Genomic DNA, 21,674 nt, shown 5'->3' on the forward strand with positions numbered 1-21,674 from the left:
TCAAAACTACAACTCCCAGCAGCCATCGGCTGTCCGGGCATGCTGGGTGTTGTAGTTTTGAAACCTCTGGAGGTCCGCAGGTTGAAGACCACTGCGGCCTTTGCATTCATCCAGCCCCCCCCCCCTTTATTTTGTACTCACCTCCCCTCTGCGGGAGGTTAGGGTGAGCTGGTCCGGGCCATCTATGCTGCAGGGACTGTCCGGTGGGGATGGTTAGTTGTTGTGGGCTGTCCATTTTCACCGGTGGGGCCTCTTCTCCACGCTTCAGGCCTGGACTAGTGAGGTTGCCTTGACGATGACCCACAGGGACGTTGCGCATGAACGTCTCTGTGCGTCGTCGTCAAGGCAACGTCACTACTCCGGGGCCGGGCACGAAGCGCGGAGAAGAGGCCCCCCCGGTGAAAATGGAAAGCCCGCAACAACTAATCATCCCCACCGGACGGTCCCTGCAGCATAGATGGCCCGGACCAGCTCACCCTAATTTACCGCCGAGGGGAGGTGAGTACAAAATAAAAGGGGGGGGGGGCTGGATGATGACGAAGGCCGCAGTGGTCTTCAACCTGCGGATCTCCAGAGGTTTCAAAACTACCTTGGCTGTCCGGGCTAGCTGGGAGTTGAAGTTTTGCAACATCTGGAGGTCCGCAGGTTGAAGACCACTGATGAAGGGATTGACAGGCGGAGAGTTCACTCGAGTATAAGCCGAGGGGGGCGTTTTCAGCACGAAAAATCGTGCTGAAAAACTCGGCTTATACTCGAGTATATACGGTACCTTGCGGAAACAATATCTTTATGTTCAATATGTTTTTATTATGGAAAAAAAAAAAAAGGAAAGAACAAAAGGGAAACAGAACATCAAAGATGGTACTGAGGACGGAACCTGGTGTTTTACCTTCAGCATCAAGAACTCCACTTAAAGGGGTTATCCACCATAAGGGGATTTTAGTACATACCTGCCAGAACTGGGTATTTCCTGTTGGGTTTTGTTCTCTAAACTACACATCCCACAGTTCCATGCTTGAAAGTCTTAGATCACTTTCCTTCCTCCCACACATCAGCCACCCCACCCATTTAAACACAGTGTTTTCTAACCAGGGGCCTGCAGCTGTTGCTAAATTGAAGCAGGATAGGCTACCTCTGATCACCTGACTAGTGATGTCAGGTCTTGACACACTGCAACCTGGGAAATCCTGAGACCTGATTAATTTTGCATGCTGTTAAAAATAAATATTGGGGCGATAATCACAGAAGAATTGTGAGAAAACCGTCACACACAGATACAGACACTATGTTACGAACTACACTAACTTTACAGCCCCTGTAGCATAGTCAAATAAAAAAAAATCCTGGAAGACACTCTACTATTTAGCTGCTCACCTGGAGCATACAAAGTATATCCATATTAGGCTGGGTTCACACTACGTTTTTCAAATACGGTTACCGTATACGGTTTCCCACTAAAAAACGTATGGCAAAAACCTTATGCAACAGTATACAACCGTATGACTCCAAATTAAAACGTATACGGTTTTTCCCCGTACGGTTCTATCCGTTTGCATCAGTTTTTGCCAACGGTTTTGCTATTTTGTTGGAATTAGTTTTCCAGCAATTTAATAAAGTTACTATTGTTCTATTGAAATTCCAATCTGCGCATGTGTCAACTCCAAAAACGGATTAGCAAAACCATGTGCAACCGTATTCTGAAATTCTGTGTACGGTTCTCATAGACAACAATGTTAAAAGAACCGCATATGGTTCGCATACGGTTTTCCAACCGGAGGCAAAAACGTGGTCGACAGCGTTTTTGCCTACGGTTGAAAAATCGGCAAAACCGTATCCGAGGCAAAACGGATGCAACCGTACACAACATTTGGAATACAGTTTACAATGCATTCTCTATGCATACGGTTTCGGATACGGTCGTATAATTTTTTTTGCGGAAAACCGTATACGGTTACCGTATTTGAAAAACGTGGTGTGAACCCAGCCTTAGTATGGTAGAATTGCAGGCAACATGATGCTACATGTAAGCTGTAGCAGCCTTGGCATCAAAAAGACAAAAATAACCTGTTGAATACAGGCGCTGCAATTCCCATAAAAAGATCCACAAGTCTCTTGTATAGATGACAAATGGACAGAATTTATTCCAATAAAAGAGCTTACATAAGAATTACGTTTCAGTGGTTGTGCTTCTTGCAATCTGGGGATGGGAGGACAGGCCCCCAAAATATGAGAGACTCTGGAATAAGAGACTGGAATACATTCTGTGATTTTTTTCCCATCTGTACAAGAGACTACTTGAATTGCGGCACCTGTATTCAAAGGGTTATTTTTGCCACTTAGATGCCATGCGCCATGGAAGGTATTCCCTCAGCTAAAGTATGCCTTATAAACCGAATACAATATTAGTATCATGTTCTTTAAACATAAAAGTAAATGAGTGTGTCCCAGGAGACAACGTCTAGAAGTTTTTTTGAAGTGGGTCAGTTTAGGATAAAAAAATAAATAAAAAGAAGATACTAGCCTGCCTGATACCCTGCCTTTCTGATGATGCCCAGTACCGACCACTGTGATCACCTGCATGGCCTCTCCTTTTGCACTAAGCGGGGGTTAGCATTATTGTTGCTCGCGAATATTCGAATATTCGCGAATATAGCGCTATATATTCGTAATTACGAATATTCGTTTTGTTTTTTTTTTGTTTGTTTTCACAGTACACATCACAGTGATCATCCCTCTCTGCTTCCAGCTTATGTGGTGTAAGAAGGCTCTAATACTACTGTGTGAGACCGGTGTGAATTTCGCATATGCGAAAATTTGCATATGCAAATTTTCGCATATGCGAATGTTCGCATATGTGAATTTTCGCTTATGTTATTTTTGTATATGCGAATTTTCGTATATGCTAATTTTCGCATGCGTGAATATTCGCATATGCGAAAATAAAACGAGAATATTACGAATATGCGAATATTCGCGAATATGACGAATATTCGTACATATATTCGCGAATATTCGCGAATTCGAATATGGCCTATGCCGCTCAACACTAGTTAGCATGCACCCTCCATACATTTCTATAAGAGAGCTGAGCACTGTGCTTGTGTATCTCTGGCTCTCCCATAGAGATGCATGGAGGGGGTGTGTCAGCCATCACTTCTTGCAGTGGTTGATACAGCTCCGTGCATGGGGCGACAGGGTGCCGGGCAGGAGATCCCAGGGGTCCCGGCAGTCGGACCCCCCCTGCGATCAAACACTTATCTACTATCCTGTGGATAGGGGATACATTTTCCTAAACTGGACTGCCCCTTTTAGTCTTTATTGTTGGATTTATATAGTATACAGTGACCCCCCCCCCGACCTACGATGGCCCCGACATACGATCATTTCAACATGCGATGGCCTCTCAGAGGCCATCGCATGTTGAAGGCAGCATCAACATACGATGCTTTTGTATGTCGGGGCCATCGCATAAACGGCTATCCAGCAGCGCAGACTGCTTCAGCTGCCACTGGATAGCCGTTTACGGTGCCCCGTGTGGTCCGCTGACGATCACTTACCTGTCCTCGGCGCTCCGGCACGTCCTCTTCGGGATCCCCAGCATTGTCGGCACTCTCCATTGTTGTCATCACGTCGCTGCGCACGCTGTCCCGTCATCCAATAGGAGCGGTGTGCATAGCAATGTGATGGCGGCAACGGAGAGCAAGGAAGCCGGGGAAGCAGAAGCCTTGCCGGAGCATCGGGGGCGTGGCAACAGCGATGGAAGGTGACATCCAGGGCAGCGGTGACGAGCGGTGACAGTCCGGAGCGGCGCGGACACGTGAGTATAACCTCCAATACCAGTGGTCTTCAACCTGCAGACCTCCAGATGTTGCAAAACTACAACTCCCAGCATGCCCGGACAGCCGTTGGCTGTCCGGGCATGCTGGGTGTTGTAGTTTTGCAACATCTGGAGGTCCACAGGTTGTAGACCACTGTCCTAAACTTTACATTGCACGGATCCCTCAACATACGATGGTTTCAACAAACGATGGTCCATTTGGAACGGATTACCATCGTATGTTGAGGGACCACTGTAATGAGTTATATTTGTGGATGGTTTCTAGTGTAAGAATTTGAGGGATGCTACAAAAGACCGATCGACTGTAAGACGCAGCATTTCCATGTATTGCATGGTCATCCATTCTATATACTTATCTTTCCATGTGCGGCCAATTGTGGTGTCCCCGTTGGCTGTGCAGGATAATCACTATATCTTGTCAAGTTGAAGTGAATAGATTTTGTACGGGAGGCTTTTCCCTCCCCAGCAGTAATAGCATTCTTCCCAGACATACTGTATTCATTTGGTTAATTTCAGAGACACAAGTGTATTGATCCTTTAAGAAAGCTATTACTTTAAATACCACGTAGAATGAATTCTGGTGGAATTCTACAGAACTGACGTTGTTTAAATAAAAAAAAAATTAAAAAAGGTTTTATTTCTTAAGATTTATTTATTTTATTTCTTTAAATACAAATTGTCTTAAGAAGCTGCAGTGATTCTTACCATAAGTACTACTCATCAGGTGAGTGGTTCTGAATTAGAAATACTAAATACCTTGCATATCTGCGCTACTATAACATCTGATATAGATGATATAGGTCTCAGATAACGTTTAATATATCATGTTACTGAAATGTATAATTTGCTAAAACTTTTAGATAACATTTTTGGTATATTTGCAATATACAATGGTTAAAAAATTTGTTTATTTTTGGATGGAAAAATGCTCTCTACTTTTGACCACTAGGGGTCCTTCCACTGCCCATAACGCAATCTTGTCCCTGCAGCTATTGCCTGGGTGTCTTGGTTGGGACAAAATACAGAAAGTGTGGGTGGGACAAGAAGGGCTTTGTGCAGGCTCCTGTCTTGTCAATCAGCCTGCTGTGTGAGCCGGGGGCATGTCATGGAGCCTCAGTGCACAGAGCAGCCAAATGTCAGCTCCGAGAAATGAGAGAGGAAGTTCCCATATGAGATGTGAGGGCAAGCATGGGAATGCTCCCTCCTCCTCAGTGAACTGCATGCAGCATGAGCAACATAAACAAGGAATCTAGGAGCCATAAAAGGATGAAAACTAGGATTTAAGCACACAGACGGGATCAGCACCTGTTAAAGAGTAACACTTTAACTCTGTGTTAGGCAAGGCTCATACTGTGTAAAATTCTTGGCGTATTTCGTTTAACGTGTGCATTTTCTGTTGGTAAAAATGTGGCTCAATTTTTTCGGATTAGGGCCACAAATGTGTGTGTAAAATAAAATGCGCCACTAAATTTTACACTGTGTTAACATTGCCATATTTATTTAATTTAGCAAATTTTCTGGTCTGCCTAGAGTTGATGACATTATACAGCATAGACTACAGATATATCAGACTTTTGGGCTAGTCTCATCTTGCCTTTAAAGGGGTACTCCCCTGCTCAGTGTCCGTAACAAAATGTTCCGCTTAGATCTGACGCCGGGGATCCATGATGTCACAGCCCCACCCCCTTTTGCCATAACACCCCGCCCCCCCTCAATGCAAGTCTATGGGAGGGGGTGTGGTGGACGTCACAAGACCCCGGCGCAGGCTCTAAGCGTTCAAAACATTTTGTTACAAACTATGAGCAGGGGAGTACCCCTTTAAATGCAAGATGAACCTAGCCCAAAAGTCTGATATTTCTGTAGTCTATGCTGTATAATATCGTGGGCCAGCCCTGTGCGGGAGATCTACCGGGCAGCTGTAAAAATGCTGCGTATTCTGCTATGAGCAGACACACAGGGCTACCTCACCGCAGCCCTGTGTGTGCAGTAAGGTTTGAAGGTCAGCCCTCACATCACAGTTATGTTGGTGCACGGGGCCCACCTCCAAACCTCACTGCACACACAGGGCGGGGTAGCCCTGTGTGTCTGTTCTTAGCAAAATACACAGCGTATTTACACATACTGAGGAAATTCAGCAAGTAATTTCTTCACTGAATCTCCCCAGAGGATCCCCGATGTTCTAGAATTGTACAGGGTCACCTCCTATGTCCATGGCAATTTACCGCAGACCTGTAGATGGCTGACAGCACATTCCTGTGATCGGTGGGTGTCTCAGCACTCAGACCATGACATATCAAAAGTTTGTATTTTTGAAATCCTGTTGGCTGTGCATGAAAGGCATCCCAGAAATATTAATAAACCCGAAACAGATTTGGTAGAAAATTTCTCCCCAATGTTGTGCAAATCTTATTTGCAGCTACAGGAAATTTTTGTTAGAGGTGTTTGGTAGGGGTGGGGGTCTACAGGTTATTAACTAGGAGTTCTTTTACCTTACCTTTTCCCCCTGCACTATGGATGTTTACCTATTGTAAGACAATGATATGTGGAGTCACAAGCTGCTGTATATGGATGGGTTTATTGTCTGTTCCATTTACTTCACTTTTATGACTTGAACATAAAAAATACATAAACTTGAGCTGTATAATAGCCTCAGTAGTATGAAATATGTAGATGGCTGCACCTGAGGTGTCCTTCAGTGAACACATAAATAGAAATAAATCCTACTTACCTCAGATATCAGAACCCATGAAAAGGAAACAAAGTGCACACAACTGATTTATTTATAGTTTTTGTCCCTCTAAACCTTCGTCCCCGTTGTAACAAACAACCAAGAAAAATGAGGCTCCAGTTAGCGGCCGTTCAATACATCACGTTGTATTTTGACATAAACTGCGTACAGTGCATCTTTAGGCAAATATAATGTGATTTATCCCCACACATTCCTTGGGATGATGGGCCATGAACTGATTCATATTGATTGCAATACTGTTAACACCTGCTTAATGCTCTCCGTTCTGCTGCCATGGCAACCACGAATGATGTCCTGTCAAAATATATTATAAGGGAACAAATGGACCTCTGTGTCAGTGTGATGCTGGCTGAGGAGAATATGTACCAGGCTCATGTAAGATGCTGCGTACCCTGAGGGCCCATGCACTTTATGGCTCTAATACGGTACCTATATGGACTCTTACTGTACCGCCATATGCCAACAATTTCTCGTAAGTGATACTGTGACTTACTTTTGCAATCTGTCATAGCATACTAGGTTGTACCCATTCTTTCCAACTAGAGATGAGCGAACTTACAATTAAATTAAATTCGATTCATCACGAACTTCTCGGCTCGGCAGTTGATGACTTTTCCTGCATAAATTAGTTCAGCTTTCCGGTGCTCTGGTGGGCTGGAAAAGGTGGATACAGTCCTAGGAGACTCTTTCCTAGGAATGTATCCATCTTATCCAGCCCACCGGAGCACCTGAAGGCTGAACTAATTTACGCAGGAAAAGTCATCAACTGCCGAGCCGAGAAGTTCGTGACAAATCGAATTTACTGTAAGTTCGCTCATCTCTATTTCCAACATACTGGAGCTATGGCTTACATACTATGATCCCGTTTCTTTAAGAAACATTAGCATACGCTATTATTAGAGAATAAGGTAAAGTTCTTGTGTATGCTTGTGCTTACTAGTGTTGAGCGGCATAGGCCATATTCGAATTCGCGAATATATGGACGAATATTCGCCATATATTCGCGAATATTCGCACATTCGTAATATTCCCGTTTTATTTTCGCATATGCGCAAATGTCGCGTATGCGAAAATTAACATAAACAAAACTTCGCATATGCGAAAATTTGCATATGCAAATTGTCGCATATGCGAAAATTCACACACCAGTCTCACACAGTAGTATTAGAGCCTTTTTTACTCCACACAAGCCGGAAGCAGAGAGGGATGATCACTGTGGGGGAAAAAATAATAATAATAAAAAAAAAAAACGAATATTCATAATTACGAATATATAGCGCTATATTCGCGAATATTCACGAATTTGCGAATATGCGATATTCGCAAATAAAATTCGTATTGCGAATATTCGCGAGCAACACTAGTGCTTACCTGTTTTAGCTGCTATGGCAGATTGTGGTTTGCAATGCCATCACTGAAGTGACTCTGTAAGCTGCCTCTATTGGGAATCCACATAATTTATTGATTACCTTTAATTAATGTTAATTAAAATGGAAAAAATGCATATTTACATAGGGGGGCATTTATAAAAGGATTTACTCCCTTTTTCTTGCTTATAATTGTCTCTCAAATGTCTCCTGTGCGACTACACTGTTTTTTGTGTGACTTTATTCCTGCAGAGCGAGAAGAGCAAGTTTTTTTTTCAGTTTGGCTTATGTAAGCAAGTTTTGAAAATGGAATTGCAGTAGTCAGAGATTTATAACGTGCGACTGTCGTAACAAAGTCGCACACCATCAAAAAATGACATACATTTACTCCAGCTCAACCCTGGCTGACAGATTTTGCTTACATGAGCCAAATCTCAAAATGGAAAACAGAATGGAGGTAAAAAGCTGATTTGCTTACGTGAGACAAATTTAAAAAGGCCATGTGACTTGTTATAAATTTGTTGCACGTAAGCAAAACATTAAGCAAAATAAAACAACTAAAAAAATACATACATAAGCAAGCTTTTATAAATGTCCCCCATAGTTTATATGGTGGGGAAAAAAGACAAGAGTCCATCAAGTTTAACCAATAACACTACTTTGTAGTTACAGTGGTCCCTCAAGTTACAATATTAATTGGTTCCAGGACGACCATTGTATGTTGAAACCATTGTATGTTGAGACCAGAACTCTATGGAAACCTGGTAATTGGTTCTAAAGATCCAAAATGTCATCCAAAAATAGGAAAAAGTGAGAATTAAAGAAAAATAAGTAGATAACTAATACAGATTAAGCAAGTCCTTACATATAAAAGCAAGAAAGATCTGCTGGGAGCTGTAATCACTGTCTATGTCAGTGTTTTCCAAGCAGGGAGCCTCCAGCTGTTGCAAAACTACAACTCCCAGCATGCCCGGACAGCCAAAGGCTGTCCGGGCATGCTGGGAGTTGTAGTTTTGCAACAGCTGGGGGCACCCTGCTTGGGAAACACTGGTCTATGTAGAGGACAGGAGCTTCTTCGGGGTCCTGTACAGTACATGCAATGATCTAAAAAAAGTAACATGGAGCTGCCCTTACCTTGTGTCCAAAGGAGCAGGTAACCCTGGTACAGGTAAAGTGTACAGAACATGTAATACCTCCCTGTACTGTAGGGGGCGCTACCAGACATCAGTCAGTGCATACGCTTCAGTAATACAGGGGTCTTACCAGTAAATTGCCCATTCTGATTGGTCAGTTCTTCTGGCCATTGACACGTTTCACAGATCTGGACTGTCTGTACATTGTATGTTGAGTCTGGTTTCAACTTACAATGGTCCAGAAAAGACCATTGTATGTTGAAAATATTGTATGTTGAGGCCATTGTAAGTTGAGGGATTACTGTACAGGGGAAGGCAAATAACCATTATGGGGCCGATACCATTAGCCCAGTACAGGGGGAAAATGTCTTCCAGATTTAAAATGTGGAAATCAGAATAAATCTCTGGATAAATGTCACAACTCCAGAAATCTATTAACTATAGTTTGTAATGTTATATTTTGCAAAAGTCTCTTTTACAGTAAAGAATCTCTGTCTGTGATGATGGTGAAACCTTCTTTCCCCTAGATGTAGAGGATGCCCCCTTGTCTTGGTTATCGGCCTGGGTATAAAAAAATCGCCACTAAGACGTCTTTTAATAATCCCAAGATTGATAACCTGTCCTAGTATCTAATCCACTCATTCCCTTAGTTACCTTGGTCACCCTCCTATGTACCTGCTGCTGTTTAGCTATGTACTTCTTATATACAGGGGCCCAAAATTGAGCAAAACATTTTAAGTGTGGTCTGACTAGTTATAAAGGCAAAATGATGCTTCTGTCACAAGCCTCTATGCCTCTATTTGACACATCTCAAATTGGAAGCAGCTGCCTGGCACTGGCCACTAAAATTGAGCTTACTATCCACCAATACCCCCAAGTCATTTTTAGTGGTAGTTTTTCCCAGTGTTTTATTATTTAGCAGTCATATATCTTGTTGCCTAAGCCCAAGTGCATAACCCTACATTATCCTCTACTGTGTCAACTATCTCACCCAGCTTAGTGTCATCTGCAAATATTAAAGTTCTACTCTGTAATCCCTCTACAAGGACATTATTGACTTTTTAAAAAATGAATTTATTGCTTTTTAGATTGATGCTGTATACCATATGGTAAAAATTGTATTATAGTCCATTCTATTGCTCAGTATGATTGTAGTGATACCAAATTTATATATAATTTTGTGATTTACTACTTAAAACCACTTTAAAAATTGTGTGCCGCATTCCGAGGGCCATAACTTTTTTTTTCTCTTTACTAAGCTGTGTGTGTGTGTGTGTGTGTGTGTGTGTGGGATGCACATGACTTATTGATTATTTACTTTTCTGCTTTTTGGGAGGCAGAATAACAAAATGCAGATAAATTATTAATTAATTTCACACATATTTGGAATTGGTAGGATTTGATTTTGAATTACTTTTTATTTCATTAAAAATGTTCCACTTCTCAGGGACCGACCAGGGAACAGGGAGAGTGAGCCCTAAACTGACCCTAAAACCGCTCTCCCTGCTTACTTGCCCATTCACCCTAAATGGTGGATCGACAACTGGGCGCCGGTCCCTCCATGAATTAAAGTGCAGGGGCCTAATAAAAACACATACTAATAAATAGTTGGTTACAAACCAGAAACATAACAGGAACATAGAGCTCTATAGTTTAAAGTTCAGAGAACACTATATCAGTGGACATGAACAGAGGACTCAGTGGTCGTGAACAGAGGACACTTATAGATAAGTGGTCATGAACAGAACTCCAAAGATCTGAATAAAGAACTAATAAACATATAGAGTTAAAAACACCAGACAGGAAAACGGATATGTCTGAAGATACTCCAGAACAAAACAGGAATAAGCTTAATCCCCTAGAAAAAAACTCCTGTAGACACAGGAATAACAATACCCTCTGAGTCCCCACGGACAGGTAAACATGATCTATAGCTGAACACCTCCAGTAGACACGGAGTCCCCATGGACAGGTAACATGGATGACAAGTTATAACTCAGAAAAACGGATACCACAGGATATAATTATAGAACACTGTTCACACTGAACACAAGACAGGAATAGCAATCCCTCCGAACACCTCCAGTAGACAAGGAGTCCCAATGGAGCGGTAACAGGGATTCAACATAGGACACTGGACACACAAACTGGACACTCCACTCCACTAATGAAGTAGCCATTAATAATAAATCCAAATAGTCTACTGGCCAGCGGTACACACCACAGTGTGGTCAGAAGCTGACCCAGTAGGAAAACAGAAATATAAAACACAGAAGTTCATTTAAACGGATACAAGAGAAAACACAGTGTGAACAGATACATAGCAAAAAGGACAAACAAATCCTAAAACCGACTATACAAACACAGCTTAAAGCCTACCATAAGCATGCCAACTAACCATGGCTAAAACCAGAAAATACAAAGTGCATGCTAAAGCAAAGTAGTAGATTAAAAGCTCAAACAAAGAGTGTTTCACCAAGAGCTCCAAAGCAGCATGTTAGCAAGTCAGGATATAATGAAGTCAATCACCAGCCCAGAGGCTAGACTGGGCTGACTTTAAATAGACACACCCAAGGAGCTATTGCTAGCAAGCAAAAGACTATTAACTATTCCCTGACCAGGGAACATACTGTTCACACACAACCATACCAATAGCTGTGTGTGAACACAGGCCAATACAGACATGATACCACTCATGTAATACACTTCACTAATACTCTAGCACTCTGTATTTTGTCAGCATAACACTGAAAGGCACTGTGCTCTGTCGTGCACAGCCAGGTAAGCAGACACACATGGTGGGTGCCTTCATAGACTGAATGTAGTCACTAATAGACTATGTTTGGTTCATTGAACTGAATGGGCACAGCTCAGGTACACAGCAGCACTATTCATCAGCATACTGTTCTGCTGTTGTACTGATATATATATAATATATAGTAATCATTTTCATTTGGATCTTCACCGATACCTGAATGAACCTGTACCAGAATGTTGGATGGGCAGCACCGGAAATGGTTCCCCACTGTAGCGCTGGCCTCCATGATCAACAGATTTAACCTTTTTTTTTTTAAATGAACTAGTGGCAGAAAGTTAAACAGATTTGTAAATTACTACTTAAAAAAAAAAGCTTTATCCTTCCAGTACTTATTAGCTGTATGCTACAGAGGAATTTCTTTGCTTTTTGAATTTCTTTTTTGTCTTGTCCACAGTACTCTCTGCTGACACCTCTGTCCGTGTCAGGAACTGTCCAGAGTAGCATAGGTTTGTTATGAGGATTTTCTCCTGCTCTGGACAGTTCCTGATACGGGCATCAGTTGTCAATAGAGAGCACTGTGGACAAGACAAAAAAAAGAAATTCAAAAAGAAAAGAATTCCCTCTGTAGCATACAGCTGATAAAAAGTACTGGAAGGATAAAGATTTTTTAATAGATGTAATTTACAAACCTGTTTAATTTTCTGGCGTCAGTTGAGTAAAGAAAAAAAAAAAAAACGTTTTCCACCGGAGTACCTCTTTAACCTCTTAAGGACCCAGGACGTACGGGGACGTCCCCGCACCCTGGGCTTTAAGGACCCAGGATGTCCCTGTACGTCCTGGCGTTTTCCGATCCCTGCCGTGCGCCGGACAGAGATCGGAACGGCATGTCTGCTGATATCCTTCAGCAGGCATGCCGTGCAAATGCCGAGGGGGTCCCGGGACCCCCGCATGTCGCGATCGCCGGAGATCGCTTGTGAAATCACGCAAGCGATCTTCGGTGATTCGGGTCATTCGGGTCACCTGGAAATAAATGGTGATCGGCGGTGTACAATTACACCGCCAATCACCTGCAGTTGCTGGGGAGTGGTGACAATACTGTCACCGCCCCAGCAACGCTGCTATTGGCCGGCGATCGTCCGGCCAATAGCAGAGCAGCAGAGGAGGGGTTAACGGTCCCTTCCCGCTGCTGGACCCGCTGTTTTCGTTCAGTCAGCGGATGCAGCAGCAGGAAGAGGACCGTTGATCCCCCCTCAGAGCTCCGGAGCCCCTCAGGAGCTGTAAAATAGGGAAAGCTGAGTGCAGGGACAGGTAGGAGCAAATAAGTAACACAGTGTAATAAAAGTTTAAAAAAAAGTTTAAAAAGTACCCCCCCCTGACCCCCTAATAGGTCCCCAAGGGTCCTATTAGGGTCTGATCCCTGACCCCGGGTCCTATTAGGGGTTCAGGGAGCTGCGTGTGCCACCCCCTTTTATTTTTTGGCCGCAGCTTTTTTATTTTTTTATTTAAAAAAATCCCCCCCTGACCCCCTAATAGGTCCCCCAGGGTCCTATTAGGATCTGATCCCTTACCCCGGGTCCTATTAGGGGTTCAGGGAGCTGCGTGCGCCACCCCATTTTTTTTATATTACTGTTATTACACTTTTTACACCAAGCACCACACAGTACATACTTCCCCGCCCCACCCCCGCACACACCCCCTCCCTCCCGCCACTGACCCCCCCCCTCCCGCCAACGTAGAAAAAAGGCGATGGCCCGCCGGGCATTTTCGGTAGCGGAGGCTTACGCTTTTTTAGCCTCCGACTCCGAATCTGCCAGTGAGGACGATAAAGATCCAACTTTTTTGTGCTCTTCATCGCCCTCTTCATCATCTAGTAGTGATGATGAGCCCCCTGTAAGGCGGCGGAGACGCCACCAGGCGAGGCCACGCACCCCCCATGAGAGTGACCCAGTGGCCGACACTAGTACGAGTGGCAATGCCGCTCGTAATAGGAGTCCGGCCCCCCAGACAAGTGCAGCGGAGCCCCCTTCCGCTGACCCTGTCTGGAGCCCCCCAGAGGGTTATCAGCCACGGATTCCTGAGTATGTTGGCGACTCAGGAATCCGGATTGACACGGCTGGGTTCACTGATCTGGACTTTTTAAAGTTTTTTTTCAGTGACAGCCTGGTCAATCTAATGGTGGAGCAAACGAACTTGTACGCCCAGCAGTTCATTGCCCACCACCCCGATTCCTTTTTGGCCAGGTCCAATGAATGGCGCGCCATTGATGCAGCGGAAATGAGGACATTTTGGGGCCTCACGCTGCATATGGGCCTGGACAAAAACCAAGTGTCCGTCATTACTGGAGCGGGGACTTCCTATACCAGACCCCGCTTTACAGTATGGCGATGACATGGAAGCGGTACTAGGTGATTCGGAAATGCCTGCATTATGCAGATAATGCAGCATGTCCACCCCGAGGTGATCCCACCCATGACCGGCTTTACAAAGTGAGGCCGGTCATCGATCACTTTGGGGCCAAATTTTTGGAGGCCTACGTACCGCTCAGGGACCTCTCGGTAGATGAGTCTCTCATCAGTTTTAAGGAGAGACTCATCTTCCGCCAGTATATTCCCTCAAAGCGGGCGCGGTATGGCGTGAAGCTCTATAAACTCTGCGAGAGTACCTCCGGGTACACTTGCAGGTTTAGAGTATATGAGGGACGAGATTCCCATATTGAACCCCCAGATTGTTCCCCCACTCTGGGTGTTAGCGGGAAAATCATTTGGGACCTTATGCACCCATTGCTGGATAAGGGTTTCCACGTATACGTGGACAACTTTTATACCAGCATCCCTCTGTTCAAATCCCTTTCCGCCAGATCCACATCCGCTTGTGGGACCGTGCGGAAGAATCAGAGAGGCCTCCCTCTAAATTTTGTTAAGACGCCTATCCCCAAGGGTGAGTCCCGTGCCCTGACCCATGATAACCTGTTGTTGGTCAGGTATAAGGATAAGAGGGATGTCCTTATACTCACCACTATGCATGGGAATGGCAGCACCCCTGTCCCTGTGCGAGGTACCGCGGGACCGGTCCTCAAGCCCGATGGTATTCTGGACTACAATCGGTATATGGGGGGAGTTGATCTCTCTGATCAAGTCCTCAAGCCATATAACGCCATGCGGAAAACATGGGCATGGTACAAAAAAGTTGCGGTCTACATGGTACAGGTTGCCATGTACAACGCTTTTGTACTATCCCAGTACGCTGGCAACACAGGGACATTCCTCCAGTACCAAGAAGAAGTCCTAAGGTTCCTGATCTTTGCTGACCGGGAAAGAGCAGGCCGGACTTCCCAAGGGTCTGGAGTTATAGGCGCCAGGATCGTCCCAGGCCAACACTTTCCAGGTGAGATCCCCCGCAGTGGAAAGAAGGGGCGATCCCAGAAAAAATGCAGAGTGTGTTACAGGAGGGGGATTCGGAGGGACACCAGGTACCATTGTGACACTTGCCCAGATAATCCGGGCCTCTGCATAGGCTGCTTCAGGGAGTATCACACTTCCATGGAGCCCAAAATTTTCCCTTTTCATTTGAATTTTCCATAATTTGACCAATGTACCAAGTCCAGAGTACATTCCAAAATATAACCCCCATAAATCACTAAATTGCCCCAAAAAAACTGAAAAAAAAAAAAAAAAACCTGATAAGACCTCTGGGGGTATTTTTTCAAAAATGGGTCATAGGTCGCTGAGTCACTATCATGGGGACTTTTTATGTTGCCTCAAATGCGCAGCGCTCTCTCTCCACCTGAGCGGGGTGCGCATTTGAGGCAACAGGTTAAGGACGGCCACACACATCACATTCCCAGAATGATGACTCAGAGCATAGGGTTTGGGGCGGGCATATTTTTTTTTAGTTTTGGCTATGCTCTGGGTCATCATTCTGGGAACATATCCTGTTTTATTATTTTATGATTTATAGTTTTCTGGCCCACTGTACCCCATATTATGGGCCTCTGTACCCCACCTGTCTACCCCAGTTACGGCCCGTTGTCCCCCATAGTGTTCCCCTATTTTAAGGCTCAGTGCTCCCCCCCATTAATGCTCCTTGAGGGGGGATCCCACATCCTGGCTGCTATAATAAGCTCAAGGCCCCTGACTGACTTCCCACTCCAAGACATGGTGTGCACCCGCGGAGCGAAAATCATAAAAAATTAAGGTATGTCCTTATTCCAAAGAAATGTATTTACAAATTTTGGGGTGTCTTTTCTGCTATTAACCCTTGTAAAAATGTAAAATTTGGGGGATGTAAAATTTTTATTTTACATATGCAAAAGTCGTGAAACCCCTGTGGGGTATTAAGGCTTACTTTACCTCTTGTTACGTTCCTCAAGGGGTCTAGTTTCCAAAATGTGATGCCATGTGTTTTTTTTTTTTTTGCTGTCCTGGCACCATAGGGGCTTCCCAAATGCGACATGTCCCCCCCCATTTCAGCAAAGTTTGCAAATGTGACTCCTTCTCTTCTGAGCATTGTGGCACTCCTGCAGTGCACTTGACGTCCACTTATGGGGTACCTCCATACTCGGAAGAGATGGGGTTAAAAATTTTGGGGGTATTTTCTGCTATTAACCCTTGCAAAAATGTGAACTTTGGGGTGAAACACACATTTTAGTGAAAAAAAAAATAAAAAAATTTTACATATGGAAAAGTCGTGAAACCCCTGTGGGGTATAAAGGCTCACTTAATTCCTTGTTACGTTCCTCAAGGGGTCTAGTTTCCAAAATGGTATGCCATGTGGGTTTATTTTGTTGTTCTGGCACCATAGGGGCTTCCTAAATGCGACATGCCCCCCTAGCAAAATTTGCTCTCAAAAAGCCAAATATTACTCCTTCTCTTCTGAGCATTGTAGTTCGCCCGTAGTGCACTTAAGGGGAACTTATGGGGTACCTCCATACTCAGAAGAGATGGGGTTATAAATTTTGGGGGGTATTTTCTGCTATTAACCCTTGCAAAAATGTGAAATTTGGGCGGAAACACACATTTTAGTGAAAAAATAAAAAAAAAATTTTACATATGGAAAAGTCGTGAAACCCCTGTGGGGTATTAAGGCTCACTTAATTCCTTGTTATGTTCCTCAAGGGGTCTAGTTTCCAAAATGGTATGCCATGTGGGGTTATTTTGTTGTTCTCGCACCATAGGGGCTTCCTAAATGCGACATGCCCCCCTAGCAAAATTTGCTCTCAAAAAGCAAAATATTACTCCTTCTCTTCTGAGCATTGTAGTTCGCCCGTAGTGCACTTCAGGGGAACTTATGGGGTACCTCCATACTCAGAAGAGATGGGGTTACAAATTTTGGGGGGTATTTACTGATATTAACCCTTGCAAAAATGTGAAATTTGGGGGGAAACACACATTTTAGTGAAAAAAAAAATAAAAAAAATTTACATATGGAAAATCATGAAACCCCTGTGGGGTATTAAGGCTCACTTAATTCCTTGTTACGTTCCTCAAGGGGTCTAGTTTCCAAAATGGTATGCCATGTGTTGTTATTTTGCTGTTCTGGCACCATAGGGGCTTCCTAAATGCAATATGCCCCCCAAAAACCATTTCAGAAAAACGTGCTCTCCAAAATCCCCTTGTCGCTCCTTCGCTTCTGAGCCCTCTACTGCGACATATACATAGACATATGAGGTATGTGCTTACTCGAGAGAAATTGGGCTACAAATACAAGTATACATTTTCTCCTTTCACCCCTTGTAAAAATTCAAAAATTGGGTCTACAAGAACATGCGAGTGTAAAAAATGAAGATTGTGAATTTTCTCCTTCACTTTGCTGCTATTCCTGTGAAACACCTAAAGGGTTAAAACGCTGACTGAATGTCATTTTGAATACTTTGGGGGGTGCAGTTTTTATAATGGGGTCATTTGTGGGGTATTTCTAAGATGAAGACCCTTTAAATCCACTTCAAACCTGAACTGGTCCCTGAAAAATAGTGAGTTTGGAAATTTTGTGAAAAAATGGAAAATTGCTGCTGAACTTTGAAGCCCTCTGGTGTCTTCCAAAAGTAAAAACTCGTCAATTTTATGATGCAAACATAAAGTAGACATATTGTATATGTGAATAAAAAAAAATTTATTTGGAATATCCATTTTCCTTACAAGCAGAGAGCTTCAAAGTTAGAAAAATTCAAAATTTTCTAATTTTTCATCAAATTTTGGGATTTTTCACAAAGAAAGGATGCAAGTTACCAAAAAATGTTACCACTAAGTTAAAGTAGAATATGTCACGAAAAAACAATCTCGGAATCAGAATGATAACTAAAAGCATTCCAGAGTTATTAATGTTTAAAGTGACAGTGGTCAGATGTGCAAAAAATGGCCGGGTCCTAAGGTGTAAAATGGCTGTGTCCTTAAGGGGTTAATGTATCTACAACCCCCCACCCCTAGCCACCGCATCTGAATGACGTGTAGTCCATATCCGAGGATATGCCGGCCATGTGTGGACAGAACTGGACTACTGCCTAGACATCTTCTGCATCACCAATGGAGATCACTTGGATAAATGATGCATCTTTTCATGGTAATAAATTAGTGTTATACTCTCTTGGTTATGAATACTGGGGTTATCATTTTGCACCATCCTTGGTGAATCACCCTGTATTGTATATGTATAGTAACACACAGGATGTACAGTGATACAATCTAACGGTGCATTCACACCACGTTTTGTACATACGGGTGCCGGATCTGGCGGGGGGAGGGACAAACCGGGCGCTCCCGTACCCCGGCCGGATCAGCCCGTGACTCCATTTACTTTAATGACCTGACTGGAGTCAAACGGTGACTCCGGTCGGCTCAGTTTTGACCCGTATGCGGTTTTGGACTAGACCTAAAACCGTAGTAAACTACGGTTTTAGGTCCGGTCAGGAAACCGCATACGGGTCAAAACTGAGTCTACCGGAGTCACCGTTTGACTCCAGTCAGGTCATTAAAGAAAATGGAGTCACGGGCTGATCCGGCCGGGGTACGGGAGCGCCCGGTTTAACCCTCCCCCCTCCGGATCTGGCACCCGTATGTACAAAACGTGGTGTGAATGCACCCTAAGAGTTATCAATGGGTGTGGCATGACTCCTCTGCCCCCCAGAGTGAGCCCCCAAGTCACTGTTGTCATGGCCTCCTTCATGCCACTCTGTAACATGTATAACAGTAAATCCTCAGGATATTTTTACACATAAGTGATGAACTGAATGTGTTTGGAACCCACCGCTTATTGTGATGTTATTGGCAGTAAAGCGAGTGTGTGGCACAGCCAACCATTCTGGGTAACGTAAGTGGCCAACGCATACTTGATTTTCTTCCAGTTTTCTTCCACTAAGCTTACATGTGATTTAAATATGTATTGATATAATAGGCTTCTCAGGACAATTTCTCTTGCTAAATTCATTGTTCACATAATGTAACAACTACCCCACCTCATGTGCAACAAAAACTCCCTGACATTACCTATTCATTAATGCTAATGTGGTGACCATGGAAACAGCATAATAACAGCCTTATTGTTTGCATGTGGCTGCGGAGGTCTAAAATGTTTGCAAGTTGCTTATTCACACATTAGTGAACAGGGGTGATGGAGGAGGGGACAAGAACGCCATCATACTGCTCATTTTGCAGCTGCTCCCCTAGTATTAGGAGCCCAAAATACAGAAGAAATGGTAATACAGTGATCCCTCAACATATGATGGTAATCTGTTCCAAATGAACCATCGTTTGTTGAGAGATCTGTGCAATGTAAAGTATAGGACAGTGGTCTCCAACCTGCGGACCTCCAGATGTTGCAAAACTACAACACACAGCATGCCCGGACAGCCAATGGCTGTCCGGGCATGTTGGGAGTTGTAGTTTTGCCACATCTAGAGGTCCGCAAGTTGGAGACCACTGGTATTGGAGGTTATACTCACCTGTCCCCGCCGCTCCAGACCGTCACCGCTGCCCTGGATGTTGCCCTCCATCGCTGTCGCCGCGTCCCCGGGGTGTCCCCGACGCTCCGGCAAGGCCTCTGCTTCCCCGGCATCCTCGCTCTCACGTCGCTACGCACACCGTTCCTATTGGATGACGGGACGGCGTGCGCAGCGACGTGATGACGACGATGGAGAGCGCCGATGATGCAGGGGATCCTGAAGAGGACGCGCCGGAGCCCCGAGGACAGGTAAGTGATCATCACCGGACCACGCGGGGCACCGTAAACGGCTATCCGGTGGCAGCTGAAGCAGTCTGCGCTGCCGGATAGCCGTTTATGCGATGGCCCCGACATACAAAAGCATCGTATGTTGATGCCGCCTCTGAGAGGCCATCGCATGTTGAAATGATCGTATGTCGGGGGGGGGGGGGGGGGTCACTGTATTATCATTTGTTTTTCTTTGCATAGGTCCCTCTCCCAGTTTTAGCAAACAAAACACTGGGCACAATGCTATGGTGTGAATGTGGTCGTAGCCTGGTATCTTGCTACTGTAACAGATGCATTTTTGCCCACTAGAACTCGGGACTTGTTGCTGTATTAAATCAGTGTGAAACTAGCATTAGACTAGGCCCACACTGTGTGTACCATCTATCAGCATCCTGCCGAAAACAGGATGCCAACGTGTACTGTAATGCAGGGCAGCAATTCCCATTCATTTCACTGGCTGAACAAAGTCATCATTTGTGCTATATGCACTTTTCTCAGCAGACTCAGAAGCGCAGTCTGCAGTGCTTTTGAGTCATCTATAAAAATTAAGCGAATGTAGCCCAAACAATGCCTCCTTTCGGCATTAAAATAAATGAAGACTGCTAACCTGCATACAGTATATATCGTTGGCGGCTGCTGTATTTATGGATGGTAAGTAATTTAAAGGGGTACTCCGGTGGAAAATATTTTTTCTGGTGCCAGAAAATAAAACAGATTTGTAAATTGTTTCTATTACAAAAATCTTAATCCTTCCAATACACATCAGTTGCTGTATATTACAGAGGAGTTTGAGTTGTTCCTTTCTGTCTGACCACAGTGCTCTCTGCTGACACCGCTGTCCATGTCAGGAACTGTCCAGTGCCGGAGAGGTTTGCTATGGGGATTTGCTTGTACTCTGGACAGTTCCTGACATGGACAGAGGTAGCAACAGAGAGCACTGTGGTCAGACAGAAAAGAACTACACAACTTTCTCTGGAGCATACAGCAGCTTATAAGTACTGGAAGGATTAAGATTTTTTTTTATAGAGGTGATTTACAAATCTGTTTAACTTTCTTGCACCAGTTGATTAAAAAAAAAAAAAAAATGTCCCCTCCGGAGTACATTCCAACAGAATTTTGCTGTAGATTCTGCCTCAAAAGCTACCTAAAATCCTCATGGAATCAAAGCCCCAGAAATATCAATAAAACTTCCTAATGAAGATCATATTCAATCTTTCAGGAGTCAGAAATTTGAATTTCTGTGGTGTAAAATTCAGCATTGTGCATAGTGCAGCAGAATCTGATTGAAAACTGAATTTTCTAGTGGATTTTCCCTGCTTTGTAATTCCATAGTGTGCATGGGCCCTTAATCTTTATGGACATGTCAATTCTAGAAGCAGAAAATAATCCTCATCTGGACCTTCCATTGACATAAATGGATGGGCTTTTATTCCAGGAGGATTCCAGGCAGATTTCAAGGAAGAATCCACAAGAAATTTGTAATCAGCCTCAAATATGGTTAGAGTATGTTCACATTATGGAGATTCTGTGGTGTCTCAGTAAGGAATGATGTGGCCCCGTACTGTCCTCCTGCCCTGTCAGGCAGAGTCCCTGCATGTCTTCAAGACCCCCCTAAAAGGAAAACTATCAG

The sequence above is a fragment of the Hyla sarda genome, chromosome 7, assembly GCF_029499605.1.
Source record: "Hyla sarda isolate aHylSar1 chromosome 7, aHylSar1.hap1, whole genome shotgun sequence".
NCBI lineage: Eukaryota > Metazoa > Chordata > Amphibia > Anura > Hylidae > Hyla > Hyla sarda.